We start from the raw sequence: 23290 nt of genomic DNA on the forward strand, positions 1-23290 counted from the left end.
CTGGAGCGAGGATTTTGATGAGGGAACATGTAGAGTGCCTTTGTAAGCTCCTCTGATGGGTCTAGCTGAAGAGTGATGACGTAGTTGGGTGCATAACTGAAGTGGGGATATATTATGAATTGATTTGTGAATTACTGTGAGCACTTTATAAAGAATCCTTTGCTTAATTGGAAGCCAATGGAGGAGTTTGAGAATGGGGGTGATGTGATCTCTTTTATTCGTATTTGTAAGAATTCTAGCTGCAGAGTTTTGTAACATTTGGAGGGGTTTGAAGGATGAGATTGGGAGGCCGAAGAGAAGCAAATTGCAATAGTCGATTTTTGTTAGTATAATGGCTTGAAGGACCAACCGGAAATCATTGAAATGAAGGAGAGGTTTCAGCTTTCTCAGGACTTGTAGCTTGTAGAAACAGTCTTTAGTGGTGGTGCTAACAAATTTTTTAAGGTTAAGCTGATCGTCTAGAATGACGCCTAGGTCTCGTACCTGTGGTGAATTGTTTAGTAAAGGAATGGTTGCAGTGAGTGGGTTAGCTGGGTTTAGCAACTTGTTGTTGATGTCCTGATTGATAATTAGGATCTCAGTTTTGTTGTTGTTGAGAATAAGATTAAGACTAGCAAGAAGATGATTGATTTGTTGCAAACAATTGTTCCAATGAATCAGGGTTTTATGTATAGATTCGGTGATTGGGATGAGTATTTGGATGTCATCCGCGTAAAGGTAATGGGTTAGATTTAGTTTAGCAAGTAGTCGACAGAGAGGTAAGAGGTAAATATTAAAAAGGGTTGGGGAGAGTGAGGAACCTTGAGGGACCCCCTGGTTGGATGGGACCAGATGAGATTCTTTGTTGTTAATTTTTACCTTAAAATGTCTATTTGCCAGGAAGGACTTGAACCAGCTAAGCACTGTACCCTTAATGCCTATGTCTGCCAGACCTGTTAATAGAGATGAGTGGTTGACAGTGTCAAAGGCTGCAGATAGATCTAAAAGTATCAGGAGATGTGGTTGTTTTTTGTCCATATTAGCCAGAATAGTGTCAGTAAGAGAGATAAGTAGGGATTCCGTACTCAATGATTTACGAAAGCCGTATTGGGATGGTGCAAGAATAGAGTTTTCTTCCAGGTACTCGGATAGCTGTTTATTGACTATCTTTTCCATCAGTTTGGCAATCATTGGCAAATTGGCTATTGGGCGGAAGTTGGCTGGATCTGTGGTCGGAAGGTTCGGTTTTTTTAGTAAAGGTTTGAGAATAGCTAGTTTAAGTTGGTCAGGAACTAGACCTTGGGACAGAGAACAATTAATGATGTCTGCAATTGGCTTTGAAATGGTGTTCCTTATTGCAATGAGTAGGTTGGTTGGAATTGTGTCTAATGGATGAGAGGACGGTTTCATTTTCTTGAGAATGATTTCTATCTCAAGAGCTGATGTAGTCTCGAAAGATTCCAAAGTCGTATTTAATTGAGGTGGGGTAGAGAGCGGGAGTGGGAGAGAGGAACTAGATGATGAGAAGGGGCCAATCAATTTATCAATTTTTTCCTTGAAATAGTCAGCTAATTCAGAGGCTTTGTTGAACTCTTGATCATCTGGGATAGTAGGAGGGGATGGTTTAGTGAGGGCTGAAACGTAGGAGAAAAGAGCTTTTGAATCAAAAATGAAATGATGTATTTTTTTCGAGAAGAAATCTCTCTTGGTTCTAAGAATGGTGATCCTGTAGGCATTGAGGGAGGTTTTGTACGTAGCTAATGTAGTGGGAGATGGGTTTTTCTTCCATGTATGTTCTTTATTTCTTAGCTCATGTTTAAGCAGCTTCAATTCTGAGGAGAACCAGGGTTTCCTGTTGTCTGGCGAGGGTTGTATTACTTTTGTGAAGGAAGGGCAGGTTATGTCTGCAATCTTTTTGGTGATGTTGCACCAAGAAGTGGTGGCTGTAGTTGCATTAGAAAGATCAAGTTGAGAAAATTCATTAGAGAGCTGGTTGATGAGAAGATCTGTAGAACAAGGTTTCCTGTATTGAATAGTGGTTTTTGGAAACGAAATAGGAGGGTGTTCTGAAATCTTGAGGGTTGTGTTGATGATATGATGATCTGTCCAAGGAACAGGAGAGCATGAGATTGTAGATGGGAGCGAGATGCACTGATTAATGAAAATAAGGTCCAGAGTGTGACCTGCTTTGTGTGTAGGGTTTTTTATAATTTGTGTAAATCCCATATAGCTGAGAGCCGATAGTAGGGTAACGCAGTTTGGGGATTGTGGGGAAGCATCAACATGTAAGTTGAAGTCTCCCAATAAAATGGCGGGTATGTCTGGGTTGAAATATTTAGCAGTGAATTCAATGACAGGTGAAGGGTCAGAGTCTAAAGTTCCTGGAGGAGCATAGATTAGGCCAATTTGTAAATGATCAGATTTGAAGACAGAGAGCTCTATGTTTAATGTGGTATATGAATGATGTAATGTTATTCCAAGACCTTTCTTGGCTGCCAGGAGCAGACCTCCTTCTCTTCTTTTGGGTCTAGGGATGGAGAACAAATCATATAGCTGAGTAGGTAATTGATTTAATAGCACTAAATCCGATGATTTCAACCAGGTTTCTGTGATTGCACAAATGTCAGGGTTTGCTTCAGTGAGGTAGTCATTTAAGATGTGTGTTTTTTTTGAAAGCGACTGTGAATTGAATAGAGTTAAAGATAGAAGAGAGAGGCCTAGGAATTGAGTGAGTGGTGAGGTCATTATTGGGATTAGCCTTTGCTGACGGTTGTAATGTTGTGGGAGAGGTTTAGTTTGAGGTTTACGTTGTTTCCTGATGATTGGAATGAAGTGTGAACTATTGCAAAAGTGGTGATGTATGTGGATTGGGAATCCAGGTAGCATATTGATCAGATTGTATGGTGGAGAGTGTTGAAAGATTTCTAAAGGAAGCTACAAAGATGGTAAAACAGAATAGTATGAGCAATATGAAGTGTTGGATGTTAATTAGAGTCAATTGAACGTCAGTTAGAGAGAGGAAGTAGAATGGTTATAGCTGGATGATTGCTGGAGCAGATGGAAGGGTAGGAAGAATTCTGATGATTGTAAGTTGTGAGATGATCGAGGATATAGGTTGGTAAGATGATGCAAGATGAGCGTTAGGAAAGGCTGGTCTTGTTCAGGAGGAGGTTGGTGAAAGTTTTGTATTCCAAATGAAAAAGAATGCTCAGAATAGCTTCCTGTCTCCCTTGCACAAGTTACCTGGCTGGGAGATGGTTTCCTCTAGACTTGACAGGCGACTCAGGAATATACCCAGAGTATGGAGGGAGCTTTACAATGCTTTACAATGCTTTAATTTCTTTACATATACTTTACAATACTTTACAATACTTTACAATGCTTTAATTTCCCTAGGATCCCAAAAAGCATGATATTCTCTCAGTCTATTGAATTAAGATTTTCTTTTGACAATCGGTGTACTCAGAAATAGGGAATATAAATAAATATGAGCAATAGGATTTCTTCATGAATTCTAATCCTGGTCGCATCACCTTGCATGCATCACTTTTCTTCCCTGCCCTCGCTATCAGTGGAAAATATTAATAACAACACATTGCTTTGTCTCTTTCTCCTTTGGGAGCTGTTACAGAGATCAGGTTTCAGAATTTGTAGGCAGACATTCCATCCCAGAAATAGCTGTACACATGTTTATGAATTATTAAATTATAAAGCACACTGGAATCCTGTTTGGATAAAAGATGCTAAAGAAGTCATATTCTTAATCCAGTACCATCTGGCCTCCATGAGCATAACATGTAATTGCTTGGACTTCTTTCTTGCAACATGAGCTGGATTAACAGGAAAAGGCATCAGTAGTCTACAAGCCATAAAACTTTAATTACTACATGAGATCATGCAATAAATACTATTAGCACGCATTTCAGACATGTGGGAAGTAAAGACCAGGCTTTACCGAGGATTTGTCCTTCGGGAAGCCATTTAACTGGCGAGAAGAATGAATTCCCCCAAGGGCTATTATCACTTCAGGCCTATCTATTCAGAAGCACTTTAGCAAAGAGAAAGGAATCTGAAAACTCCAATTGATTGAAAGGAAAGAGGTCTCTAAAGAAACTGATCCTGAAACCACAGAAGAGTAAATACTCCAGCTAGCAAGCTTTTGAACAGAGCACAGCCCCATCCTTCCTTATCAAAAAGAAGCTGCTAGTGTGATCTAAGGGGCCCATGCAATTATGTGCGCTTAAAGCGGGCGCTGACTTTTCAGCGCCTGCTTTTTTAACGCACTCATGGCGCCCGCAATATTCAAATTAGGGTGTCGCGCTAGGAAGGAAGTGCTAGGGTCGCTTGCGCGACATTAGCACCTCCTTCATAACGCGACCCGCTGCGGCTGCCAGTTATGAAGACCGACGTCGGTAAACTCGGCCTCGGTTTTCATAACCGGCCGTCTGCCAGTATCGGCAGCCATTTTCATTACTGGCAGACGGCCGGTTATGAAAACCGAGGCCGAGTTTACCGACATCGGTCTTCATAAGTCAGCGATCTGCCGAGTTATTTTATTTTATATATTTTTTTATTTTAAAAAAGAAGTACAGAAAAGCAGTTTTTTCTGCTTTTCTGTATTTCTTTTCAATGTGCTCAGCTATTAAAACCTGCTCCAGGCAGGCGTTAATATCTGAGCGATAAATGTGCATCTGAGACGCACATTTATCTTTTTGCATTCGGAGTGAATGAGTAATAGGCTCGTTCACATGCATTTGCATGTGATGACCCCTATCTCATTCACTCCAGGTCGTAGGCACGTTAAATAGGTGCTAATCCCCCTATTGCATTAGGGGGTGGATTAGCGCCTATTTATCCCGCATATGACTGCAGGTTAACAGTGCGCTCAGCTGAGCCACTGTATTGCATCATCCCCTAAGTGCACACAAGATACAAAAATCATGCATTTCCAGCTACTAGTTGGAAACTTCACATGACACTAGGATCCATGTCTTAATTCCAAAAATACAAAAAAATCACAGGATTCCTTCCAGGGACTCTCTTTTATTATGGTGCCCAATTTGGAGGACAGTTTTGAGATGCTGTAATAAAAAAAATATAAACTTTGAACTCAGATTAAAGATATACATGAGTATATAAAGTGTATTCAGAATGAATGGAAAATCCAGAAATCCCTGGTTGGAAAAGAGGTAACATGATACATATAAGAAACTGGTGTTTGCATGCTAACCACTTATGATATATAAGAAACCCACATAGAAAATTGAAGGACTTAACTAGAACACATTAGGAGATTATGGTATGGTTACCTCCAGTAGAATATTTTAAATTAAGAATATTGTAAAGCACCATTAAAACAAGTAATGCAGTAGAACAAATTAATATAATACAATACAAATTAATAATAATTGTAGAAAATATCTCAGCATGATAATCCAGCACAACTTGCTTTAGTGTCTGATGAGATGTGTTAGTAAAAGGTACCATAGCAACACGAACTCCTTGGAACACTGTCCTTCACAAGCACAAAGTAAAGTACACTTGAGGCTGCTTTTTTAAGCATTTGCACTCAATGCAACAAACTTTACAATTATAAGATGAGCTGTTGATTGCACTGAGACATCTGATCATCCACCTGAGTTGGTAAGATCCTTCTTTTTTCGTATTCTTGCAAACTTAATTGACAGGATCAACATTCACTGGATTTTTTTTTCCAGGCACTAGATTTTACTCCAGGCATCTGCACTGGGGATGAGGGAGGGAAACGAGAGATTGTGTCAATGGGATAATTTTTCTTACTGAAGAAATTAAGCCTACACTAGTTGCAGCACGGAGAAGGCATGAAACAGTCATACGATGAAATTCTGCATTCGGGCAATGGAAACCTTACTGACAGATGTACGTACTTGATCTTATGGTCGGCCACTCGTTAAATGCCACATTTACATCTCTGAACTACTTCTCTGTGTTTCAGACAATTTCCATTTCCAACAAATGTGAAACCAGTGGCACATCCCAGTACAGGGTAGAAAAATGGAAATAAATTGTGGACTCAGGTGCCAGCTGCTGGGACTCTGAGTGTGTGCTCATATATCTTTACTGAATTCATAAACAGTTTTATATTAATTTGGGCATAATATTAACTCACCTAGGAGAATACCACCATACTTAATTCTCACTTATATTTTTAGATCCCTTTCCCAGGTGGCATTGCTCAGTATGACTGGACAATACAGTTGATCTATAAAACACAATTTTAAAATCAGCAACCAACATAAACCAAATCTATTGCCATGGTTGAAGTTGATTCCCCCCAGAACAAATTTTAAACTAAAACATTACTCTAGAACAGGGCTTCTCAAACCTATCCTGGGGACCCCACAGTCAGTCGGGTTTCCAGGATAAACACAATGAATATGCATGAGATACATTTGTATATCCTGAGTCTCCATGATATGCAAATGTATCTCATGCATATTCATTGTGGATATCCTGAAAACCAGACTGGCAGTGGGGTCCCCAGGACAGGTTTGGGAAGCCCTGTTCTAGTACAAACATTTGGCCCCCACAAATTGCACTTGGAAGCCAAGAAAGATGAATTTGCCATTCAAGCTCGTCTTCCCACACCCTGCACTTCCCACAAAACGACCATATTTCCTCCCAAAAGATCAGGGGTGGCCAACTCCAGTCCTCAAGAGCCACAAACAGGTCTGGTTTTCGGGATATCCACAATGAATATGCATGAGACAGAACCGCCTGCACTGCCTCCATTGGATGCAAATCTTATCTCATTCATATTCATTGTGGATATCCTGAAAACCTGCCCTATTCGTGGCTCTCGAGGTCTGGAGTTGGCCACCCCTGCAATAGATCTAAAAACAGTGATCTAACACTATGGGCTGATTCACCAAGGCTCTTCTCCCATTCTGTGTAGAGGAAGAGACCTTGATGAATCAGGTCTTCTATACTGGAAGCAGTCCTTAAGAAAACAAACAAATCACCTTTTTCTTTACCTCTCATTCATTTTCCAGACTCACCATCTCACTTATTCCAGACATATTACTGCATTTTTCTTTCCATCCCCTGTAAACATCCATCCATTCATTTAATCCCATTCATTCATTTTATCAAGAATACTACCGTATATCTACTAGATAAGGGAGCCCTGACCGACGTGCCGCAAATGCGCAGTAGAGAGCAGCTCTACCACGCATGCGCGGGCGAGCACGTCGGTCAGAGCAGAGCGTGCCTGGAAAAAATGGCGCAGGGAGGAGCAGTAGCGGCGGCTGCGGCAGCGGCGCACACGACGGATGTACCACCCCCCCCCCCCCCGGAGATCTTCCGTCTGCGCCATCCGAGGGAAGGGGTTGTGGATGAGCTGAAAAGGGAGGGGACTGAGAGAGGGGGAGTGACTGAGGGGAGGGAGGAAGGTGAGAGGGAGGGAGACTAGAGGGGGGGAGGTGAGAGGGAGTGGGAGGGAGAATAGAGGTGGGAGGTGGAAGGGAGAATGAGGGGGAAGGAGAATGAGGGGAGGGAGTGGGAAGGAGAATGAGTGGGAAGGAAATGGACCAAAAAATTTTTTTAATTGTAGCCTGTTGTTATGGGCTTAACGGCTAGTATATATATAGAGAGAGAGAGAGAGAGAGAGAGAATGAGAGAGAGATAACCATTTCTCTTGCCTACACCCTGAATCTATTCTGCACCATTCTCCAGAACAAACAGCTATTGCAAATCTCATATGAACAATATAGTACTCCTCTTGAATCCCAGCATTTTGGCACATGTTAGTAACAAATGTACTACATTCAATGTAACCATATTATCATCATTAACAATTTGGATACCTCATTATATACCTCTATAAATTCCCTATGTTAAACTTGTAAATTCCCCAGTACTTTCCACTTGTGTTATCTTTTAAAACCCATACATCCCTTTTTCTTGTTTTTCTTTTTTTATTAAATTCACATATATAGCTGTTCTTCTCAGTCTTTAGCACAGATCACCAACCGTCACAGATTCATGAATCAAATTGTTTACGCGCACATAATGTGCAGTTGTTCTTCTGAGTCTCACATTACATAGGAATTCACAGTTTCCTGTCTTGAATTCTCCAGCTGCATCCTTTTGTTGAAGATGTGAAATGCCAAGCCTCCTTAATGGTTGACCCCCAAGTAAGTTTGCCATTTCTAGGTCTGTAGACATGTTCCCACACCTTTTTTAACACAAAAATATACATCCATAGATGATCTCCATTGGTTCATGCATCCTCGTTATCTTCATCTCATTTTTTTTTTTTTATCAAACATAAGAACATAAGAAAATGCCATACTGGGCCAGACCAAGGGTCCATCAAGCCCAGCATCCTGTTTCCAACAGTGGCCAATCCAGGCCATAAGAACCTGGCAAGTACCCAAAAACAGTCTATTCCATGTTACCATTGCTAATGGCAGTGGCTATTCTCTAAGTCAACTTAATAGCAGGTAATGGACTTCTCCTCCAAGAACTACTTATCCAATCCTTTTTTAAACACTGCCACACTAACTGCACTAACCACATCCTCTGGCAACAAATTCCAGAGTTTAATTGTGCGTTGAGTAAAAAAGAACTTTCTTCGATTAGTTTTAAATGTGCCCCATGCTAACTTCATGGAGTGCCCCCTAATCTTTCTACTATCCGAAAGAGTAAATAATCGATTCACATCTACCTGTTCTAGACCTCTCATAATTTTAAACATCTCTATCATATCCCCCCTCAGCCGTCTCTTCTCCAAGCTGAAAAGTCCTAACCGCTGTAGTCTTTCCTCATAGGGGAGCTGTTCCAGTCCCCTTATCATTTTGGTAGCCCTTCTCTATACCTTCTCCATCACAATTATATCTTTTTTTGAGATGCGGCAACCAGAATTGTACACAGTATTCAAGGTGCGGTCTCACCATGGAGCGATACAGAGGCATTATGACATTTTCCGTTTTATTCACCATTCCCTTTCTAATAATTCCCAACATTCTGTTTGCTTTTTTGACTGCTGCAGCACACTGAACCGACGATTTCAATGTGTTATCTACTATGACGCCTAGATCTCTTTCTTGGGTTGTAGCACCTAATATGGAACCCAACATTGTGTAATTATAGCATGGGTTATTTTTCCATATATGCATCACTTTGCACTTATCCACATTACATTTCATCTGCCATTTGGATGCCCAATTTTCCAGTCTCACAAAGTCTTTCTGTAAGTTATCACAATCTGCTTGTGATTTAACTACTCTGAACAACTTTGTATCATCTGCAAATTTGATTACCTCACTCATCATATTTCTTTCCAGATCATTTATAAATATATTGAAAAGTAAGGGTCCCAGTACAGATCCCTGAGGCACTCCACTGCCCACTCCCTTCCACTGAGAAAATTGTCCATTTAATCCTACTCTCTGTTTCCTGTCTTTTAGCCAGTTTGTAATCCACGAAAGGACATCACCACCTATCCCATGACTTTTTACTTTTCCTAGAAGCCTCTCATGAGGAACTTTGTCAAATGCCTTCTGAAAATCCAAGTACACTACATCTACCGGTTCACCTTTATCCACATTTTTATTAACTCCTTCAAAAAAGTGAAGCAGATTTGTGACGCAAGACTTGCCTTGGGTAAAGCCATGCTGACTTTGTTCCATTAAACCATGTCTTTCTATATGTTCTGTGATTTTGATGTTTAGAACACTTTCCACTATTTTTCCTGGCACTGAAGTCAGGCTAACCGGTCTGTAGTTTCCCAGATCGCCCCTGGAGCCCTTTTTAAATATTGGGGTTACATTTGCTATCCTCCAGTCTTCAGGTACAATGGATGATTTTAATGATAGGTTACAAATTTTTACTAATAGGTCTGAAATTTCATTTTTTAGTTCCTTCAGAACTCTGGGGTGTATACCATCCGGTCCAGGTGATTTACTACTCTTCAGTTTGTCAATCAGGCCTACCACATCTTCTAGGTTCACCGTGATTTGATTCAGTCCATCTGAATCATTACCCATAAAAACTTTCTCCATTACGGGTACATCCCCAACATCCTCTTCAGTAAACACCGAAGCAAAGAAATCATTTAATCTTTCCGCGATGGCCTTATCTTCTCTAAGTGCCCCTTTAACCCCTCGATCATCTAACAGTCCAACTGACTCCTTCAAAGCCTTAGAGGTTGTTGACAAAACTGGTTGGCTCACATTTAAAGTTAAATCCGCACATAACTGCAAGATTATGATATCCTGTTGGTCTTGATTATTACAATAATCAAAAATCTGGAAGATTTTTCATATAGAAGCATAATGGAACTGCATTTTGTTTTTATAGCTAACCTTTGCACAAATCATGCTACACAATCTGCAGACCTGATGCTCTCAAACTTTACAAGCTTCATATGAACTAACTCCTAGAAACTCTTCCTAGGTCTCTTAGATACTGTTATGCTCTCCTCCTCCAGAGGGGAGGAGTTAGCAATCTGCTGTTGCTCACCCCACCAGGAGGGCGGAGTTAGCAAGCTGTTCTGCTGTTCTCCTGAAAGGGAAAGGAGTAGCGATATGACATGACCTGCTCCTCCAGAGGGTAGGAGTTAGCTATCTGTAGATCTGTTAGCGAACTGCTGTTAGATGCTCCTGTAAGGAAAGGAGGTAGCAATCTGATACCAATCTGCTAAGGAGTAGCAATCTGTTATGGATCAACTCTCCAAGGAAGAGGATTTGGCAATCTTGTATAATGATACTCTTCTGTGGAGAGAAGCTAACAATAGGTGTATTGTACTTCACTACTGAGATAGCAATCTATCATGCCTCCACTACGGAGTAGCAATCTGTATATATAAGCTGCTGGCAAGTCTCAGAGAAAGAGGAGTAGCTGTCTATATAATACTTCCGTGAGCGGAGTTAATGGTCTGTAGTGGTTGGCTCCCACAGGGTGACAATAGTGAAAGGAAATGACCACTTGGAGGAAATGGTGAATCCCTGGGCCGATGGCAGATGACGGCGCCCCCAGGAGGAGATCCTGAGAGGAACCATCGGCTAGGCTAGAATATGAGATAAACACAATAGTTCTTTATTAGACTGGAAGCTGGACCACCAGAGGTGGCAGTAGTGAGTCGCTGTGTTAGGCAAGGCTGAAGTCCTTTTAAATACTGGAATGTAATCTCTGGGTCGCTGAGCTGTAGAAAGAGACTAGAAGTAGTGAGTAGACAAGGTATACTGGATATAAGATGGTACGTTCACAATAGTAGATGTCTGCAATGGTCTCTATGCCACAGAGAGTCTTCAGTACATTCAGGGACAGGAGCCGTAGGCGAGCACTGGTTCCCACAAACAGTGTGTTATATGAACTCACAATTGCTGTATATGAAATAGCTTCTAGAGTAGAAGAGAGTCTGTAAAAGATTCTAAGAACATGGGCACTCGTGGAGCGAGTACCGGTTCCTATCTGCAATCTTACCAATGTAACTCTTCATCTCTGTACCTGCGATAACGTCTTGGACGGAAGGGAGTCTTCAGAGCAATAGGAATGTAGGCCCTCATGGAACGAGTACCGATTCCTATGTAATAGAACTCACTGTGTTCACGTCCGTGATCACTTCCAGGCAGTGAGGAGTCTTCCGAGTGTTCTGGCAATCTGAAATCAAGAAGAGAGAGCGGAGCCCCCGTGGAGCGGGTACTCTTGGTAAGTTTGAAAAGGCCGAGCAGTGGAGAAGGCTTCCCCTCGCTGACTCGGATCATTGTTGCAAGTATCGTGGACTGCCGAAGCAAGTCCTGTTGGAGTTCCTTGCTAACTCGTTAGAAGTTAGCAAACAAAGACCTTTTAAAGTACAAATGGATGACGTCACTACGGGGGACGCCCCCGAGGTTCGCGCTCTTGCTGGTACAAAGTCTGGAGCGTGCGCGTGCCCTTACATCATCGGGAACATGGCGGATCCGTAGCGTCAGGCCAGGCCGGGGGAACCGGGACCAAGAGGCGGAGAAAAGCCGTGGCCGCATCTGTCCATCAGAGCCGAAGGGAGTCGCATCCCAGGTAGAGAGGGTGGAGCGAGGGGCGAGAAGAGGCACGAATGCAACAGGTACTCATAGATTTTCTGCACTTAATCTAATTGTAATCAAGAATCTTACCTGAATCCAAACCCACATACTGACGTTTGTTAGCAATGATATAACAGTGCAAATGAAAAATTAGTGCAATCTCTTAGCCAGGCGAACAACAGTTAAAATTTAGTCTCACCCTGATGTTCTCCATTTGTCTCCTTCTGCAAATATGATTTACTGAGTTTCCATTTTGTTTTCTGAAAGAGAATCAACATAACCTCATAAATGCTTCAAATGCATTGACTTTTTTCAGGATTGCCAATAATTGAGGTGTCTCATGATACAAATCACCATTGGTCTCAAGTATTTTTTGTTGCTGGTGTTAAGGGAAGGCACTCTATGTACTTTTTAAATCTCTACATTCTTCATAAAGGAGCGCCCTCCCCCCCTGGCATTACAGGGAACCCGCCACCAAGGGAGGGGAGGCTGCAACGAAGAACCTCACCTGTTCCACTGGGCAGAGAAGAACAGGGGGCTGTGAGTTTCTGTGTAGCAACTGGGGAAATGAGTCTCATGCCCAACCAAATCCTCCACTCTCTGTCCACACCTTATTCACAGGAATAGGCTACAGAAGCATAACCAATATATTATTTTCAGCACTTCAAAGTGGATTACGTTCATGTACTGTCGTTATTTCTCTGTCCCCAGAGGACTAACAATCTAAGGCCTGGATTTATCAAAATGCGATAGCAAAAGGGGTATTTTAAGAGAGAGAGAGAGACTAGCCATAATACCCTCTCCCTAGATAGGTATTTGTATCCCTATGGGAGGCCCACCTAGTAACTTGAGGTGAGGTTTAAGTATTAGTATAGGGGGTAAGGGGCCACTTTGACATTCAACGTGAGACGTTCGAACAGAACAGTGGTCTCTTGTGAAGATCTGATGACCTACGGAGAAAGGAAACTTACCCAAAAATGAGATTGGTGCAATGTTCTCTCCACCTAACTTAATGGATTCTCTACCTGAATAACATCAAGCTAGGTTGAGAGAACACTGCACCAATCTCATCTTTGGGTGAGTTTCCTCTCTCCAAAGGTCATCAAATCTTCACAAGAGAGCACTGTTCTGTTCGTACGTCTCACGTTGAATGTCAAAGTGGCTCCTAACCCCCTATACTAATACTTAAACCTTACCTCGAGTTACTAGGTGGGCCTCCCATAGGGATACAAATACCTATCTAGGGAGAGGGCATTATGGCTAGTCGCTCACGCGCTCTCTCTCTCATTTGCATTGCACCATATGATATGGTGCTAACGCATGCAAAAACGCCTTAGTGCATTTTGATAAATGACCCCCTAAGTTTGTACCTGCGGCAACAGAGGGTAAAGTGACTTGCCCAAGGTCACAAGGAATACCCATGCCAATAAGGAAAATTTTACTAATAACTTGGGATTGAACAAACAGTGAACATGTAAAAGACAAACAGTGATAATTAGCATATAATATACAGGGGTAGCATAATACACTTCAAAAATGGCAAGCAACAGTAAACACAGTAAGAGCAAAGAAACAGTACAGAAAAGCAATTAGCATAAGAACCAGCAATCTGCAATGGTAATAGGAATAAGAAATGCAAATGCAGCAGTATTCTCATACAGTCACTTTTGGTATGTATAACTAAAGAAAAAGCAAAAGAGAAGAAAAAAAAATCTCTTTCACTCCAGAGTCTCCGGTCCTATAGATATGCATACTTCCCAACATTGAAGCCCAGGTTGATTATTTTTTGCAGACGTACATCACAACAGATTGGGTGGAGGATGGCAAATTACTCTTTCTAAATGAAGAACTTCAATTGTAACTTTATTCAGTAAGAATAGATATGTGGAAGGAATAACGTTTATAGCACTCCTAGGCATCAGGAACCAGTATCCAAGCTGCCTAGAGATGGTCAGAAATATTCACCAGCATGCTCAGCCAGACAGAGAGAGTCTAGCTTGGCTTTAACTGCTTTGATACTTGTGGAAGAAGTATACTTCTTCTTAGGTATAAATCTGGGGCAAACTGATTTTACAATCTAGAAAAAGGGGTGTCTGGCCTCTCAGCTCCTGGGGGGGGGGGGGGGGAGTCCCAACCAACTCCTCTCTGAGCTCACAGTCACCTTCTTGCTGTTTGTGAATGTTTCAAGGTGCAGCTTAACTCCTCACAGCTGCAGTCCTCTCCTCCTCCCCCCCTCTCTCTCTCCCCCACCCCTCTCTCTCACTCTCTCTCTCTCTCTCCCCTTCAGCATCCAAATGCCACTGACCTACTCAACTTTCTTCCCCTCTCTTGTTCCTCTCAAGAACCATTTGCACCACTCCTCTTTCAGCCCAGGAAAACTCCAGAGAGAGATGTGTTTGTTCTTTCTCGTCTTTGAATGGTTAAGACGCCCTGATACCGCCCTCGTGAGTTTTACAGACTCCCATTCGTTCAGCAGGTCAGGTGACCCCCCCACCGGTGGTCCCTAGCTCCAAATGACTCAGAGGATTCCTCTTCCTGGTTTTCCTTGAGTAGTTAACTATTGATTTTCAGGAGCTGCTGCTGCAGGTAAATCACACAGATCCTTCTGGCTTCTTTATTATTATTATTATTATTATTTCTCCTGGCATTCTGCTAGCAGGCAAGGGCACTGTAATCAGTCTAGGGCACCATTGTAACAGTTAAATTGTAAAGAGATGTTCGGAGTCTTCTGCAGTCACAACCCCGCGCAGGCTTATAGGGGCAGGGACCCAAGTTGGGGTACCTGATCATAATAAACAGAATTACCAGTAGCTTTGGCAAAAATATCCCCCAAGATTTCACCAGCTCATCACCTACCATTCCCTCTGGAATCCCCAGAAGTGGAAGACTGTTTCTCCGACTCCTATTATTTGCATCTACAAAGTCCTTTTTTTCAGTTCAGCAATGATTTTGATGTTGCCGTGTCACAGTAACTTACAGCTAACAAGTTATTTTTCCTCCATTTTATCTGCTCTCTTTTGACGTAATGAGAATTGAACCATAAGGGAAGCCGCCTTCATTTCAATTTTTTTTAGTTGCATCATGATTCTCTGTCATTAGTACCGTTAGGGATTTCAGCTCCTTCATAATTATCATCAGGAGAGTTTCATTTTTAAGTTCCTTGCAAGTGGCAATGGAAGGCAGCCTTTGGACTTTTTGATACTGTGTGATGTTGCAGAAGTCCTTTTATTACTGTCGATGACGCCAAAGACCAGATTTATTACTGTTAATGACAGTTACCTCTTAGGGCAGATATTTGGAAAAGATAATCCGTTGTGCTTGCAGAGTTTACCGATTTTTATCATCCTCCTCTGAGAGCAGATTTCTCACATGACAGCATGCTCCCTAGTGCCTCCTCTGCTGAGAGAGAGTGCGGGCAGGAAAAGTATGCACATTGGGGTAGATTTTATAAAGTTGCGCATGAGCGGCCTCGGAGGGAACTTTCCTTCGGCCTCCCCCCACTTTCCCCTCCCTTCCCCTACCTAACCCACCCCCCCCCCCCCCCCTGGCCCTATCTACACTCCCCCTACCTTTGTTGCGAAAGGCGTAACTTGTGCGCGCCGGGCCGGCTGCCGGCGTGCCATGCTCCGGTCCGGGGGCTGGTCCTGAGGCTGCGGCCACACCTCCGGAACGCCCCGGGCCCGAACCATGCCCATGGCCCCGCCCCCGGATGACACGCCGGCCGCATCACGCCCCCGACATGCCCTCGATGAAGCGTCGGTCACGACACGCCCCCGGATATGCCCCCCCAGAAAAGCCCCGGGGCTTACGCGCGTCTCGGGGCTTTGCGCGCGCCGGAAGCCTATGCAAGATAGGCTCGGCGCACGCAGGGGGGGTTTGGGGTAGGTTTTCGGGGGTTATGTGTGTAACGTACGCGCGTAACCCTCTGAAAATCTACCCCATTATTTTCAAAGTCAAATTCAATCTGTAATCAGTGTTTCCTCTGATTTTCTCTGGTGGGTGTGGGCGCGCCGCTGCTGGGCGTCCGTGGTGGAGTTGGGGAGATAAGGGGGCGCCTGCTCACTGCACCAGCTTTCCCAGTATGGGTGGAGGGGTGTGTGCCCGGGTAGAGGGAGAGCCTAGTCGTTAGAGCAGCACTGAGCAGCAGAGAAGCCAGGGCACAGATCCTGCTAATGCACCTTGGACTTTGGGCCAGTCGCTTCACCCTCCATTTCTTCAGGTAACAAATCAGATTTTAAGCCCTCTGGAGGCAGGGAACTACCTACTGCACTGGAATGCAATTCACCTTGAGCTACCAGTGTAAAGGCGTGAGCTAAACCTGCAACAATAAAATGAGTAAATACTCTTGCACACAACACTTGGCAGGTGGAGGAGGGGGGTCCCCATCGTGCACTGTTTCTTGTGGCAGCGCTGCCCCCTCCTTTTGCCATCACTGATGACCCCCGTCCTGCCTTTCTCTTCCTTTCTTCCCCATTCTTTTTAGTTTTCTCTTCTCAACTTTCACTGGCAACTCTTCTCCTCTTACTCCTCCTTAGCTTTTCTCACATTTTTTAGGCTCTCTCACATACCCCTCCACTTCATTTTGCACTCTCCTAGCTTTCTCTTCCTTTTCTCCGTCTCCCGTCCCTGCCATCTCCTTCTCCTGTTCCTCCATCTTCACCTTGTTCCTCATCTCTGAAATGCCTTCTTTCCAGCCCACCCACATTTCTTACACCTTGCCTGCACCAACACTCCTTACTTCTCCCTCTCTACCCCATTTGCTCTCTGCCTTTTTCTCCCCTTTCCCCAGCATCTGTCCCCTGCTTCTTTCCCCATTTCCTCAACATCTGGTCTGCTGCCTCTTTCCCCTCTCCCCTAGCATTTGTCCCTCTGCATCTCCCCCTTGCTTTTTTCTTTTCCTCCAACCCCAGCATCTGCTCTCAACTTTTTTTTTTTTCCCCCTCCCTTCCCCAGCATTTGGCCCCCTGCTTTTACTCTTTTTCGCCAGCATCTGCCCCCCACCTCCCTTCTCCAACATCTGTTATCCTGCCTTTCCCAGTAGCCGTGCCACTGCATGCATTCCCTCCCCCTCATAGGGGTGAGAGCTCAGCTGATTGCCCGCAGGCTGGAACCAGATGTAGAAGAGGGCTGGGAAGGAGAACAAGCTCTTACTCCCCCCCCCCCGAGCTGCATGGTTTCAGGATACAGGTCTGGAGGATTATCACAGGCTCACTAATTGGTTATAGGAAGCAGGTGGGTGGGAAGGCTCACACAGGCACAGCAGATTGGCTGCTGGCAACTAGGAACCAGAACTGGAAGGCAGCCAAATGCCAACCTGTGTGGATATACAGAATCTGGGCACAGGAGAGATTACAACTGTGCACAGTCACACACCCACACAATTTAGAGAGGAACATTGTCTATCACTCCTCAATATGTTGCAATTCACAGAATGCGTACAGAGCTATTATCACCACATCTGAATCCGCACTTGCAATGGTGATCATCTTGTTTCCATTCTGCACAGAATGCAACACAGGCAGCAGGAGTCTTCTGTCCGAGCCATGATGTGATGAAGCTGATATGGCGCTGATGTTATCCCCTTGTAAGGATGTAAGATAGATCTTCCATATATATATAGTACACTTCCTTGTACTGTACAAGGTGTATCCAGCTAACTTAACTAGCCACTCTGCGGCTGAATATCGGCCCCCTATGTTTTCTATGATAGTGGATACAGGGCATTGTCACATGTGAAGAAACCATCATAGTTAACCTTCCTATGGCTGGCATGCAATGGACATTTATGGAACAGATTAGAGACTTTCTGTGCCTTAAGGAGTTTAATTTTGTTAGCAACTCAAGAGGGGTGACTTAAGCACCAGCAAATTGTTCTTTTTGATGACAGCATGAAAGGACCATTCGCCACACACTTGACTGCTCATTCACAAACGTATCATTCCTCTGCTGCCCTGTGTCTGCGGTCTGCATCACAGACTTCTTCATTCTGTACATGGGACCAACTCTTCTGTGCCCAACAGTATTCACCAGCTCTTCGTCTTCAAATAGGCCATTCTTTTCATATAATGCAGCAACTAAATCTCTTAACATTTGTTACAAAGGGAGTTTCAAAAGTAGGAGTATCGTCATGGTGCCAGCTATGTGGCTCTTTGCTGGTGACAAATTTGTAATAGCTGTTTTCATACGACTTGGACAACAGGCATGCCATTTCTGGACTGCTGATCATCCATTTCAGCAAAGCTATGGGGTTATCTAATATACAAAGAATGGAACCATCCTCCTTAAAAAGTAATGCTTTAAATCATTTAACTTGTTATGTGAAATGCAGGAGAATTGTCTTGCAGGTCTGCTGGTGAAGTTATCCATTCAAAAATTCTTTGAAAATGTCCAGTTGCCATGAGGAAGTTGCTGCAGGGTGAGTGCAATGACTTGTAGTCATTGACCATAGTTTATGTGGTCGAGAGCTAAGTACCAAGTACACATCTTCTGTAAGACTGCCTGCCTTCCATTATTTTTGGTTTTTAACTAACACATGAATTCTCGTGTCATGTAAAGTGTGTAACTGATAGCTGGAAATGCTCAGTTTTCACAGTAGATTACTACTCTCTAGTCTAGGGGTCCCCAAACATTTCAAGAGAAGGGCCCCATAAAGCATTGAAATCAGCAAGAAGGATGAGGTGGGGAGAGTTTCCCAAGTGGGGACGGGCTGCTCAATCAGAGTTAGCCTAGTGAGGGGGGGGGGGGGGGGGGGGAGTAAACATATCTGATCCTCCAGCCACCAGGGTTTCCCCAGAAGTGGTGGCCGGGCCTGGATTTGTCAATAGGAGCTAGCCTACGCTTAGGCTGGTAATATTCTAGGGGCAGCAGGCTGACTGAAAAATTTCTCCCTGAGAAGAACTCTCTCGTTTCCTGATCCATCCGCAGGGAACAGGAGGGGAGGGGTAAGTCTGGAGGAGAGAGAGCAAAGGGTATCATTTTGGGGAGGTTTGGAGGTGCTTCCAGGGGGATCATTGCGGATGAGAAGAGGGGCTGGGAGGTGAGAGGAGATGAACTGGGAAGCATGTGTCTGTGTTTGAGAGACAGGGGAAGGGGCGCACTGCTAGAGTATGTGAGAAAGATGGGATTGGTGCCAGGTTGTGTGTGTGTATATGTATGTGTGTGCGTGCTTGTGTGATTATGTATGTAGGTGTGTACACATTCTGGAATGGGTAGGAGGTTAGGGAAGGGATGCAAGCGGGAACAGGATTAGAGCATGGAGGGAAACGTCCTCCTTTTCCCCACCCCACTGCAATTTGGATCTTCTCTATCTTGACCTCATATTCTATCCACCAAATCCTGGGACCTCCCTTCCTTCCTATCTCTTCCTTCTCCCAGATCCTGGAATCCCCCCACCCTCTAACCCATAATTCCATCTCCTCTCCCTTCTTCCTTGATCTTCCGTATCTCCTCTCCTCAATGTTTGCAGTCCTCTTTTCTTCTTCCTCTCATCTCCCCATCTCTGGCCTTCTCTGTATTTCGCTCTCCACCTCCAAGATCTCCTCCCTGTACTGACACTTGAGATCTCTTTTCGTCACGCAGTAAAAGCAAAATAAATTATACAGAGACAAGCAAGTTAGGAAAGCTATTTTTATGATGTAATAAAAAGATGGAGATGTTTTCCAATGTGCTTCAGAATTTTGTAATTCCTGCCACAGGAAACTGTAGGGCTGTGCAACAGAACCAACAGTGCTTGAGGGCAACAAAAACCTAAATCACAGCAATGCTCTCCACCGCTTATCCCTGCTTCCCTCACTCTCTCTGGTCTCTTTCCATGTGCAGCAGCTTCAGTGGCCTCATGATTTGGCTTCTCACTTCTAGGTTTGCCATGGCCGCTGAAACCGTTACCCATACTCTTCTGGAACGTTCCCCAGGTGCTGACAGCAACAGTTTACTGTAACTGCTTCCGCCACTGCTTGCTGCCTTTGTGAGCGTAGTCTATCTCTGTTTTGCGCCACGTGGCTTCTCCTTTCCTTTGCTGGCACAGTCTGGGAAATCCAGCCAGCGTTGCTGTCTTTGCACCACTGCCCGTGAATGGAAAACATCCCTCCACAGGCTGCATCTGGTAGCAAGAAGGAAAGACATGGCGGGCCAGAAAAACGTGCGCCAAAGGCCAAATTTATCCTAATTTATCACAAGGGGACAATTCATTCTTGCTTAGTCAGTAGATCACAGCCATATTCTTGTCATCAAAAACTTCATCATTATCATTATTTTAGAACACGTGTATACTCATCAGAACAGTAGCATCCTTGCTTATCAGGAGAGCATAATTTCATTCTTGATTATCAGCAGACCCAGAGCAGTTGCAAGAGCATTTGCCACCCTTGGTGAAATTCGGTCATGTAGGCCCCCCACCCTCAACCTACCTATTGGCGACAGCTACAAGACATTGCTCCCTTGTTTGTCAATATTGGCTCTCCCCCTCTGAGACTCAAGCTAGTGAGATTTTGCCGCCCCCAATATCTTTGAGTTCTAGGCTACCACCTAGTTTGCCTAATGGAAGCACCGGCCCTGAGTAAACCGCAACCCAAACCCATCTCGTCATGGGACAATCCATGCCTATTTTTGACTAAAGCAAACCTTGGGGCCAATGCAATATTATTCGCGGAAAGCGGGCGCTGACTTTTCAGCTCCCGCTTTCTTAACGCATACATGGTGCCCGCAAGAGGGGGCACCATGCAATAACAAATTAGGGGGTCGTGCTAGCAAGGAGGCGCTAGGGTTGCTTGTGCGACCTTAGTGCCTTCTTGCTAACATGACCCCGCTGCAGCTGCCAGTTATGAAACCGACGCCGGTAAACTCGGCGACGGTTTTCATAACCGGCTGTCTGCCAGTAATGAAAACGGCCGCCAAACTCAGCGGCCGTTTTCATTACTGGCAGACGGCCGGTTATGAAAACCGTCGCCGAGTTTACCGGTGTTGGTCTTCCTAACTCGGTGGTCTGCCAAGTTTTTTTTTTTTTTTACTTAAGAAAAGAAGTACAGAAAAGCAGAAAAGTTTTTTCTGCTTTTCTGTACTTCTTTTACCTGCGCTCAGCTATTAACGCCTGCTCCAGGCAGGAGTTAATATCTGAGAGCAAAATGTGCGTCTGAGATGCACACTTTTTTTTTTTCTCATGCCGAGTTAATGAGTAATAGCCTCATTCACATGCATTTTCAGGGAGGAGGAATAGCCTAGTGGTTAGAGCAGTGGACTCTGAACCAGGAGACCAGGCTTTGAGTCCCACTGTTGCTCCTTGTGACCTTGGGCAAGTCACTTTACCCTCCATTGCCTCAGGTACAAACTTAGATTGTAAGCCCTCTGGGGATAGGGAAGTACCTGAATGTAAACCAATGTGATATCTCAGATTGAATGTCAGTATATAAAAATAATAAATAAATTTGCTCAGCTGAGCACACTGTATTGCATCAGCCCCCTTATTTGCCAGTAGAGCACAGCATATCCTCATTTAGGACCCTTTTTGTTTAAATGTGTTAAAACACACACATTAATGATCGGTGGAATATAAATTGGTTTAAATAAATACAAATTCATAAATAATGTGCATAATTGGTAGTACATTAATGCATCATTTACAAAAACCTTTAGTAAATGCAGCATTAAGTTGTTTCTCCTGCAAATAATGCAGAGCAGCAGGAGTCAAAGACTAAGGAAACTCCCCTTCCCCTCTGCACATCCCTCTCCCTTAGGTCCCCCTCACCAGGAAAACCTAGGTCCCAGGATCCCCCAGGCAGCCACAAGTCCTACTGGCTCTAGTGTTCAAAATGGCATCAGCGGACCTGAGGCTGCCCTTTCCTTGTGAAAACCACCCCATTTTCAATAATATAAATACAGTGCAGTCCATTCTCTCTTCTCAGTACAGCAAACTCCATCCTCACTTGCTTTTTTTTTTTTTTTTTTTTTTTATTACCTGGCAGTTTCCTCCTGCTCCTTTAAGTTTCCAGCTCAATTGCATCTACCTGGGGATGTTTCCCCCTATTTTACATCCCCTCCCAGCTCACGCAGAGTTCAGTCCTAGAACCCTGGGTATTGCCATTGCACAGCGACTCTGACTCCCTTCCCCTGGGAGCATGAACATTGCCTTAACAGCATATCCGACCCTAGCTGACATGGGGAGTGGAGAATCTGAGCCAGGTCCCCATCCTCACTTGTGACTGAAGCAAACATACCTCGACAGAGCCTGATTCCGTCTTTGCTCGTTAATGTGCTGCAGCCCCAGACTTGCTCATTAGTGGAGAAAACCTGCTTCCTCCCTTCTGAATGGAGTGCACCACTATGAATGGAAATCACGTTGAAAGCTCATCCTGCATAAGTATATTCCTACCCTTGTTTGACATTAGAATTATCTCTCTGCTTGTAAGTTTATCAGTACAGTGCATATCCATGTACTGGAAGGGTGCAGTAAAATTATGACAGCAATGTGGTGTGAAGGCCTGTACTTTGGGGGCTGGTCTCAGAGAGCTGAAATATAGTCCCAAAATGGCCCCCCTTCTGTCTTCCAGCCCCTCCTTCTCTCCAAAAGCCAGGTCATCATTCACTCATTCATCACTTCTCCGCTTTTTCATTCCGGTAGCTTCCCTGCTATCACTCCCTGAACTTGTAAGAAATGTTGGCCTACGATGACCTCTCATGATGAGGAATGTGCATCAGCCGTCTTCCCATTTTTTTCAAGATTCTCATGTTCCTGTGAAGTAGTGCAGGAAACAGCCACTCGTGCTTTCCCTGAAAGTAAAGTTGAGCAGCATATTGTCTGCCACCTGGAAGAACCCTGAAAGATGGTAACGTTAGCATAAGGTTGAAAATTCAGTGCAGCAATACCAATGTCAAGGCTTTAGCTCTCTCATGTCACTCACCTCCCACAAGCATCCAACCCCCACACGCTAGTAACAAGCATAGGCACCAAAGCATTTAAAGAAAGCTGCTATGGAAGATGGAAACTTTTAAAGGCAAGGATTTTTGTCCCATGGTGGAGAATCTGAATGACAGGAAGGTGAAGAATACAATAACATTCTACTATCAATCAAAATCTCTATTTCAACCATCTCTCTGTATTTTTAAAGTAAAAGTAGGATGAGCCTTATTTGCTCAGTTACAGACAAATACTGTACATGGAGGTCCATATTCAGAAGCACAGGTAACTTTATCCGGATTTTCAGCAACACATATCCAGGTAAAGGTTCTGCTGAATATCACCTGGATAAAATAACTTGGGCCCAGTTTCCCAGGTA

At 43.9% G+C, this 23290-nt stretch overlaps 1 protein-coding gene and 1 long non-coding RNA gene across 2 annotated transcripts in view; one reads left to right on the plus strand and one right to left on the minus strand.

Moving 5' to 3' along the window:
- Positions 1 to 5002: 5002 nt before the first annotated feature.
- Positions 5003 to 14527, minus strand: LOC115084924. The gene is made up of 4 exons (XR_003854670.1): positions 14329 to 14527; positions 12223 to 12283; positions 6128 to 6220; positions 5003 to 5724 (listed from the first exon to the last, which is right to left on the minus strand). It is a non-coding gene; the product is annotated as an uncharacterized LOC115084924 (long non-coding RNA).
- LOC115084923 (glutamate receptor ionotropic, NMDA 2B-like) overlaps positions 14485 to 23290 on the plus strand; it is a 447028-nt gene continuing 438222 nt past the window's right edge. The window contains exon 1 of the mRNA XM_029590346.1: positions 14485 to 14609. The gene's annotated coding sequence lies outside the window, so the exon portion shown is untranslated. The remainder of the gene's footprint in view (positions 14610 to 23290) is intronic.

This window comes from Rhinatrema bivittatum, chromosome 2 (assembly GCF_901001135.1).
Source record: "Rhinatrema bivittatum chromosome 2, aRhiBiv1.1, whole genome shotgun sequence".
NCBI lineage: Eukaryota > Metazoa > Chordata > Amphibia > Gymnophiona > Rhinatrematidae > Rhinatrema > Rhinatrema bivittatum.